The 9,664-nt window shown below is 36.8% G+C and overlaps 1 long non-coding RNA gene across 1 annotated transcript; it reads left to right on the forward strand.

The window, feature by feature from the left end:
* The first annotated feature begins 925 nt into the window (after positions 1–925).
* Positions 926–8,845, forward strand: LOC129350993 (uncharacterized). Its single transcript, XR_008604605.1, has 4 exons — positions 926–1,101; positions 1,711–1,869; positions 2,798–3,095; positions 7,608–8,845. It is a non-coding gene; the product is annotated as an uncharacterized LOC129350993 (long non-coding RNA).
* The last annotated feature ends 819 nt before the right edge of the window (positions 8,846–9,664 follow it).

Here is a 9,664-nt window from a genome sequence, read left to right on the forward strand (position 1 = left end):
TAGTGACCTTACATCCATTCATAGAGCCTGAGGTTTGATGAAAATGATGTGAATCATATGCTACAGCCTTCATAGTCCTCAGCTGAACACGTTCTGAGATCAGAATGACAGAGAGCACTCTCCACCACAATCATCAAATCCATAATTGGCATCAGACTAATGCCAAGGTGCACCGAAGCTCTTCTGGCAGCACATGGTAGCAAATAACAAATTACTAAGGCATTTTGAATTTTTCTTTCATTTGGTTCCCATCTGTAGGCTATTTGGCATACAAAAATGAATAGACAAAGTATAAATGTGTATATTAGTATATGTGCAGTTTACCTATGTGTTTTTGCAGAGCTGACCACATTATTTAGACGACAAAAAATACATGGTCTCAGGTTCAGGAAACAGCAGTGATGCCTCCAAAGAATATTGGAAAGGTCAGGTTTTTCACTGTAACTCCAGTATCTAAGTTTCAAAGAATGCAGCTGTGGTTTCCATTTACAGTAATATGCAGTGAAACAGCATCTATGGCATTATAATTTTTATCCCAAATGAGGATTCATTCTAGATTGCCTATATCAAAAATGTGGTTGTTCATATAAATATATAATGTTTGTAATCACTGTTCCCTCTAAGCTGCGCGCGTGCGCAATTGCGCACTGCTGACGGTCTCTGCGCACAGAAAATCTGTGCTGCCACAAAAAAAAATCCAACCTAAATTGTAAATAAAATAAACACGTAACAATTCATTCTGTGCTATTTTTCAGTGTGAGTCAGTGAGTGACCGGTGACTGGCTGCTGCAGCCAATGATGCGATTCACATACGTATTTACCATAGACTGTATATAATGGTATTTACGCAGCTAATCAACGTCAGGCGTCCTTATGTGCAGCCACGGCTGTTCTCATAGATATGAATGAGTAGACAGGACACGCCCCTTTTAGCTGCGTGCTGCAGCGAGGCTAAGCTAGTGGGGGCAAAGTTTCAGTGCATTCTGTTGATGTAGACGGCGTGAAAACGGAAACAACAAGTATGCCGGCTCACTGTGCTGCATACAATTACACACTACGTCGTACGATTGAGACAAGGAAACTTGGAATGACTTTTCATAGGTAAGAATAGTTTTTGGCTCTTTTTTCATTATGAAATCTTGTTGAGAGCTTACTAGTTAGCCACTAGCAAAATGCTAAGGCGAGCTAGCAGCTTGACAAGCAAATACCAGACGATTAATAGTAACTGTAGTATAGTTGTACAAGCAGTAGTAGTAATAGTAAAAGTACAAGCAGCAGTAGTAGTATAAACAGCTGTTAGAGTCGTAGAAGTAGTATCAGCATTTGTAGTAGTATTACAAGTTGTAGTAGCAGTGCCAGTATCAGCAGCAGTAGTGTACTATCACTACTACTAGTAGTAGTCACATTACTATTACTACCACCAATGCTACCAGTAGTAGTTATAAAGCCTAACTCATGTATGTCCAGATTACCATCTATGTTCTTTCTCCAAACCCATTTTATGATTGGGATTACAGGCAGTTCTTTAGGACTGCTCTCAAATAATTGAAATGTTACTAAACAAGGTTATACTTATCAAATTAAATAGCTCTGGTCTCCAGTATATTGGCGAATTCGGTTCTTTGTACTTAATTTATTAGCATGATTTCTTTTTAATATGTTGTGTACAGACTTAATTACTTCTCTGTCTACTTTTCTTACTCCATGTAGGTTTCCCAGAGACTATGGGTTGAGGAGGAATTGGAAGTTTGTCGGCTTAGACCTGGTGTCATTCCATGAGTGATAAACTTCCCGGCTCATCTTGGAAGAGTACGTGCCAGAAAGACCACGACCAAGCAGCCTTGAGATCTTAGACAGCGTCTCCCTCAGGTGGGTGTCAACGGTGTTCACAGTCAGGTCTGTGGTAATCCAGTCAAAAAACAAAACAGAAAAAAAATCTAGATTATAAATCAACATGTAACCAAAGCACTCTGTGTATAATGCCATAGTATAGGATGTAGTTCAGAAAATGTCAAAGTATAGTATGCTTTACTGAAGAATAACATAGTATGGCCTGTAGTTCATAGTACAGCATGTTGGCAAGAAAAAAAACAAAACATAGATTATTATGTGGTTCAAAAAGCACAAAATGATAGGATGTTGCCTAAAATTGTCATGTATGATATGTGGTTCAAAAAATGTCATAGTGCAGTATATTGTCAAAATAGTATTTAATTCAAGAAAACATCAGAGTATAATATGTCATCTAAAAAATGCCATAGAATAATAATTTCATTGCACAAGTAAAAGTATAGTAACTTTTAAAACTGTTCAAATTCTTATATGTTGCTAAAAAAAAACAAAAACAAAAAAAAGTCACAGTAATATGTCAGTTAAAAAGCCTATAGTATGATGTGTCGCCCAACAAACATCATAGTATAGCATGTCGCTCTAAAAACGTCAGAGTATAGCCTTTAGTCCACAGCTGTCAGTAGGTGAGGAGCAACACAAAAACAGTCCAAACGCTGGTTTCCAGAGAGTTAGACGAGCATTTATTTGAAAGAGGAAGTTTACAACAACACAACATGTGAGTTTAAAAACAAATGGGTGTTAGTAAAATAAAAATAAATAAACAGAACTAAAAGGGAACTTCATGTTGACATTGATGGGCGTTCCAACCAGGAACAAAGTAAAAGATAATCAATACGAAAAAAAACACTCTTCCTGTTCACCTCTTAAAACCCAAAACACACCACAGTAGCACCCTAAACTAAAACTACCAATGGGTTCCCTGTTTTCCTTTCTGAACAATTCAAAGGTCCCTCTCTATCTCCCCACACATCCACCAACCACTGGAACACATCTCCAAAGTTCTGCCGGGCCAGCTCAGCTTCCCCTCAGAAGAAGTGCCGCCACCTGCCAGATGAAGGAGCCTTTTGAGAGGCAGCTGACATCGTGATTGGACTGTACTTTGGTCTGTTCCAATCCAGCTTCAGCTCCAGAGACGGCAGGCGGGACGAGTCAACGGAGGCCGGATGGACGAAGGCATGAAGCTGAGTACAATCCAGAAAACAACAGAGGAGGAGTGCAGCAGCCAGAACAACCAGAGTAGCATCGTATGTCTCTTAGAAAACATCATAGTATAGCTTTTGCTATGAAAAAATGCCATTATATACATCGTATATTGTACAAATAACAAGTCAAAGGAAAGAGACATACATTGTAGAATTGTAGTAATTGTGGGCTGACTGATTTACTGATTATCAGTATTTTATTTTTTACAGATTTACGGTAATAAATACATTTAAAAATGGTGCTACTTTGGCTCTGAACCTTTATCTACCTGTGGTCGCTCTGTCTTCTGGAGTGATTTGATTGGTTATACATCACGAATACAACTCCTTTAACTTAACATCTGTAAACAAAACAAAAACATATCAACAAAGTTTTCTGTTAGTTTGTGTTCTTCTAAGTTTAACTCCGAGATTTTAAATACTTTCATTTACTGCAAATGAATATCAACTCCAAATGTCTCACTAATAATCATTATCAGCCTTAAAAACCCACAAAATACCCCTCTATACTCGACCACACTTAGTACAGGCCGGTTCCCCCTTCTATAAATCTGCTTGGAATCTTCCACTTCCTGTTTGTCAAAGTGGCCTTCTTCCTGGACAGGTTTTGTTGGAGCTCATGCAGCAAACATTTTGGGTAACTGGACTTTAATATGGATGGATGACACTGAATTAGAGTCTGTTTTCATGAGACTGAGTTAAGATGTGTAGCTCTGTCATTAAATAGGAAATTATTTCTCAGAATTCACAGAGAAAAGTCTGAAATGTTTGGTAGGTTAGCATCCCACATGTTCTTTGGCTCAGCTAAAGCTAACTCTCGCCAACTTCTGGATCTCTTGAGTTGCTTGTTGTTAAAATATCTTGCTAGAGGTGCTGAAGCTCAGAAAGTCTGAGATGTTTGTTCAAAATAAGCTCATTCTCAAGTCTGATCTGAACTGTCCTCTTTTGTTTGAACTTTCCCTAAACTTAGGAGTTAATGACAGAGCAGCACATCCAGACTCAGTCTCATTTATGTAGAGATTAAACTTCAGTGTCATTCATTGATGTTAAAGTGCAGTTTTTCAAATGTTTGTTGCACATGCTCCCGACCAAACCAGTCCAGGTGGAAGACAATGTGAAGAGAAAGCTCCAGAGGATGAATATCACACATTTACATTGGAAATTAATGTCCTTTAATTGGACATTGTCATGGAAAAGTTGGATTTCCCTTTAAAGATGTTCAAATCTTTGTTGAGTGTTTTGTTGATGTTGGTTTCTAAATGTTTTTTGACACTCGGCTCCAAAGATTAAAACCTTTTACGGCTCACAAGCTGCAACAATTCACACATTATCAACTATCTTTCTGACTAAACTAAGATAAAAAGTGAAAAACTGCCTGATTCCTGCATCATGAATGTAAATCTTTTTGGTTTTTATGACAGTAAACTGAATATATTTAGGTTTGACATTTTATAAACCAAAACAAGAAATGAATTACTGGAGAAAATGACAGATTAATGGACAAAGAAAATGTGTTTTCCAACATATATGGCTGAATTACTCCAACATTACAAGATACATACAATTTAAATTCTATTTTATTTATATAACGCCAGTTACAGGTCAAATTGTCTCAAGACGCTTTATTTTTATATTTTTTTGTCATACTTAAAATATGACAAAGTAAGAAATTCAAAGCTCTTGACTAATCCAATTTATTATTTGTTTTTTAAGAGATTAATCGACAATTAAAATAACTTTCTCCACTAAAACTAATAAACATGAGGTCAAATAGTACGAACAGTTTTAAATACTGCAGTCCCACGACGACAAGAATAAAGTTTCTCAACAAAAACTAAATCTGCTGGTGGATTCCATTAAAGTCCTAATAAATGATAATAAAGTGTGATACTAAAGGTTTGTGGTGCTAAAAATGTCAAAGTAAAGATATGAAGTTGAACATCTGGATGGAGGTTGATAAAAGTTGACCTCCCTTCATTTCTCTGGAGCGACTCCATGGATTTTATGGATGGTGGTTAAAGACCTGCTCTTCTAGTGGTCTTCCTTCTAGTAAAAAGTCAGTCCATCCTGGCCGACTTCAACACCTCTTCATGACAACTTGTTCTGCCTCTGACCTCGTGGAAACTCCAGAAACTCGGGAAAACCCGTGGAGACTCGAAGAACTCGTGGAGACTCGAAGAACTCGTTGGGCGGGGGAAGGTGTGGTGGGTGGTGAGGGGAGGTGGGGGAGTAGAGGGGGGAGGCCGCCACCCACCTCCCCGCCTACTCTCCGCCCTGACTCCACCCAGACTCCGCCTTGGCTCCACCCATGTGGTGACTTCAGCAACTACGATGACAAAGGGACGACGAAATTATATTTTTTTATCTGATCTGTAGCTCAGTGAGTTAAGGATTTGCCTATGGAGCTGCAGGTCGCCGGTTCAAGACCAGACCCTTCTTAAGTTTTTATCAAAATCCTGACAAAGACAAAGAAAGAAAACTGCCCGTGGCGGGTCTTGATCCTGCGACCCTCCGCTTGGTAGTCTCTTCTTATCCCCCTGAGCTACTCGCTCAGATACTAATTCTTCTTTTTTTTGCGCATTTATCATCTATTTTTTGCCGTGTTCGAGTTTTTTTTTAACTCGAGTCTCGACTCGACCGTTTTTCTCAGGAGGTTGGACTTCAGCCTTTGTGCTGGAGGGTGGAACCCTCAGTTCCAAGACTTTCCAAAGCCTCCACACCTCCCGAGTCCTCAGGACCTGAGCTTTCACACAGTCTGAGGGCTGAAATTTTCTAAGTCCCACAGTAGTTCTCTGTTAGATTGAACTTTCAGACAGTCCAAGGACTGATATCTTCTAAGTTCCTGAGTAGTTCTCTGTTAGTTTGAACCTTCAGACTGTCTGAGGGCTGAAATTTTCTAAGTCCACAGTAGTTCTCTGTTAGATTTAACTTTCAGACAGTCCAAGGACTGATATCTTCTAAGTTCCTGAGTAGTTCTCTGTTAGTTTGAACCTTCAGACAGTCTGAGGACTGAAATTTAAAAGTTTCTCAGTACTTCTCTGTTAGTTTGAACTTTCTGGTTAACAGAAGCCTTAAAACTTGTGACCATGAGTCTTGATTTCACATTTAGACCATCCATCTGAGTTCTTCTCAGACCTTCACCTGTGGGTTTTTTAGAAATCCTGAACAAACTTTGATTCTCTTCACTGAACAGTAAAGTTTGTGGAGATCAGAAGGTAACATTAGTTTGATCAATGCCTTCAACTACTAGTAGACTTTATCTGGAAAGCAGTTTTCTGAAATGAGTTCTTAGTAAATCTGTCCACAATCAAACCAAGAACATAAAATGAGGAAATGTTTGAAGAAACAACTTGATGTTTTCAGTTCAGACTAGAAAACACTTTAAGGCCTTTATTTGTTTTTGCTCTTTTGATCATTTTATTGTTTCTTCTGTTTAATTTGATCTTCTAAAGTTTAACTGGTGTCTTTTCAAAGGTTTTATCTTTAGTTTGATTCTTCTTAAATGTTTAGTTTTGCTCTTTTCTCACCTTTTATTCTGTTCTAATGTCTGATCTGATTTCGAAATGTTTTGTCTTTTTAATGTTTGTTGTTTTTTCAAATGTTTTATCGGCTTGTTTGAAAAATTTCCTTTTCTTTCCCAATGTTTAATTTTTTGATTAAATCTTTGTTAAGGTTTTTCTTTTTAAATGTTTTACCACCTTTTAATGTTTAATTTTCTTTTTTAATGCTTCATTGTATTTTCTGTTTAATTCCTATTTAAAGTTTTATTGTCTTTAAGATTTAATTTTCTAATTAAACATTTAATTTTTTAATTAAATGTTTTGACTTTTAAAGGTTTAATAATCTAATTAAATGTTTTGTATTTTTCTAAATGTGTAATATTCTTGTTTAATTGTAATTTTTAAATGTTTAATTATCTAAAATATTTCATCTTTAATGTTTAATATTTTTGTTTAAAAATTTTTTTTAATTTCATAATTACATGCTTTGTATCTTCTGTTTAATTATCTAATTAAATATTTTGTCTAATATAATTTAATTGTATTTAATGTTTAATTTTCTTTTTAAAAGTTTTATTATATTAAATGTTTTTTTCCTTTGATTTAATTGCTTTTTTACTGTAGTTTATTTCTTTAATCTTTTTTTCTGTCAAGATTTTAACCCCAACCTTAAAAATGAAACAAACCCTTAAATCACAATGAAAATACTTCTGTTGTCACAATCATGAGTTAGTCAATTATTCAGTTTATCAATTCAACTTTATTTGTTTAGCACCTTTCACACAGATGACAAAACTAAACAAGCAAAGAGAAAAAACTATGCTAAAACTATGATTAAAACTCAAAAACAAAAAAAAAAAGATTTAACATGGTAATAAAATATGTTGTGTCCAGGGGATGGAGGGAGTTTATTGAAGTCTTCTTGGGCTCACATGGGAAATCATTTAAAATATAAACTTGATATTCAGTCTAAGGAAACTGCAGCAGACGACAGAAGAACCAACAATATCTCCTGTTTTCTCCTTTAATGAGTCGACTCTTCTTGTGCTTTCAGACCAAAGAACTACAGACTCTTCACAACCTGCTCAAACTCTTGGTACAGGACCTCACCACACGGGTCAAGAAGGTTTCTGTCTCATTTCTACTCTGAAGCTCACCTTCTCCTGCTCAAACTGCTGACAAATGTTTCTGCTGCTCTAAAGTCTGGTCTCCAGAACTTCCTAAAAACTCTCAAAGTCTCTTCTGCTGCAGGTTGCTTTGTAGAACTGTTCCAGAAAACCTCACTAAACCACATGGAGGGGCCTCAAGATAGTCGTCCAAATGAAACCATAAAAAACCAAACTAGCACAACCCAAACGCTAAAGTCTCCTGCAGCCTACCAGAGAACCTCTGAGAACAGAGAATCAGGACAGGAACTCTTACCTTCTGGACAACCAACGTGGTTCACAAACAAGAATACAGAATGTGTCTGACCAAAAACCTCTGAAGACTCACTACAGCCAAGATAAAGACACAACTCAGCTGCACCAAATCCACTAATCACTGCACACATTAGCACCATGTGCTAACTGTGGCTAAAGAACCACATTTACCAAGACAACTATCCAGTACAAAGCCCTAAAACACACCAAGAAACACATTAAAGACGATTTTACTGCTGGAAGCTGCAAGCCAACGCCTAAAGAACAAACTAAAGCAATGGAGCCAAACCCAGTTCAGTGGTGAAGAGAAGCAGAGGAAATGTTTGTCTGCAGCTAAATAAAGCAGGAAGACACTGAGCTGCTCAGGTGTTCCTGATAACACCAAGCAGCCACCTGGACAGCCAATAGGAACACAGCTTACTGGAAGTCCAGAGGGCTGGGTTAGTGAAGGAAATTTAGTTTAAAGTTGAAGCAGAAAGTTAACAAAGAAAGTTGAAAACCACCTTCTGATACCTGAAATCTCTGAGTTTTCACACAAAGAACACCTGAACATGTCAAACTGGTTCCATAGTAGAACCATCATTGTAAAAACGTCATAGTATGGTGTGTTGCTCAAAAAACATTAGGACCCGGCTGTCAGGGGACAAACATGTAAGAAACATGAGAACAGAGAGAACCCAACCAGTAGGTCACAGTTTATCATCCCCCAGTCATCTCCTGAAGTCCATATGGTGAGAGACATCAGTATCTGGTTGTTAATTTACCAGAGGATGCTTATAATCATGCTGATGTGGTCTGTACTCTACAGTATTTTAGTGACTCAATAAATGCCTAAGTTGTTTTTTTTAAAATGCTTTTTAGTTTTTAATAAACATTTAACATATATGTAATCAATAAATGGCCTTTGCCTATCTTAAGAAAAATTCACTCAGAACTCTGATATGTTAACAGTACTAAATAAATCAATAAATACATGCATACACACAAAAATAAGTTAATACATTAACTGTGTTAAGATAAGATTTAGATTTTAAAAAAGTTGTTTATGTTTTTGCAGAATCCAGTATTGCTCACTGGTTGGTCATTACATTTTATAGTTTGATTTCACTGTTTAAAATGATGCCACCTCTTTTCAGACAGAACCTGTGATAATAAAACAATACAAAATTTTTAGTTCCGTGTTAATAAAGCACTTAAAGCTTTAAGTATGGCTAAATGCTTTTTTCAAAATTAAATATATCACTCCTTAGGTGGTAGTGGCCCCAAGTTCAGTAAAGTTGGAAAGATATTCACAGATTCGGACTTCCAGCATCAATAACTCATTAGATATAGGTTGTCAAAACATAAACGGTGCCTCTTTCCCATTGTTGCAAGGCAGACAATGTGCTACAAGCCCAGTTTTATCAAAAGTAGCTGTCTTTCAAGCTACAGGAATAACATTGGTGTCTATGGAGTGAACAGGGTCCGTCTGCAATTTGCAAAACCGCTGCAACAGTAAAGAGAGACAAATATTCAATAACTTCACTCTTATACATTGTAGTGTCACTAAAATCACTGCAGCCTTCAACTGGCTCCTGTTGACAAAGTGTTTTAACAGAAATGTAAATGCTGTAATATGATTCTTTTAATGAACCATGTAACTTGAATGGATGTGATGCTGGTGTGACCACAGTGCACACGTCTGATGTTG

This window comes from Amphiprion ocellaris, chromosome 17 (assembly GCF_022539595.1).
Source record: "Amphiprion ocellaris isolate individual 3 ecotype Okinawa chromosome 17, ASM2253959v1, whole genome shotgun sequence".
Lineage (NCBI taxonomy): Eukaryota > Metazoa > Chordata > Actinopteri > Pomacentridae > Amphiprion > Amphiprion ocellaris.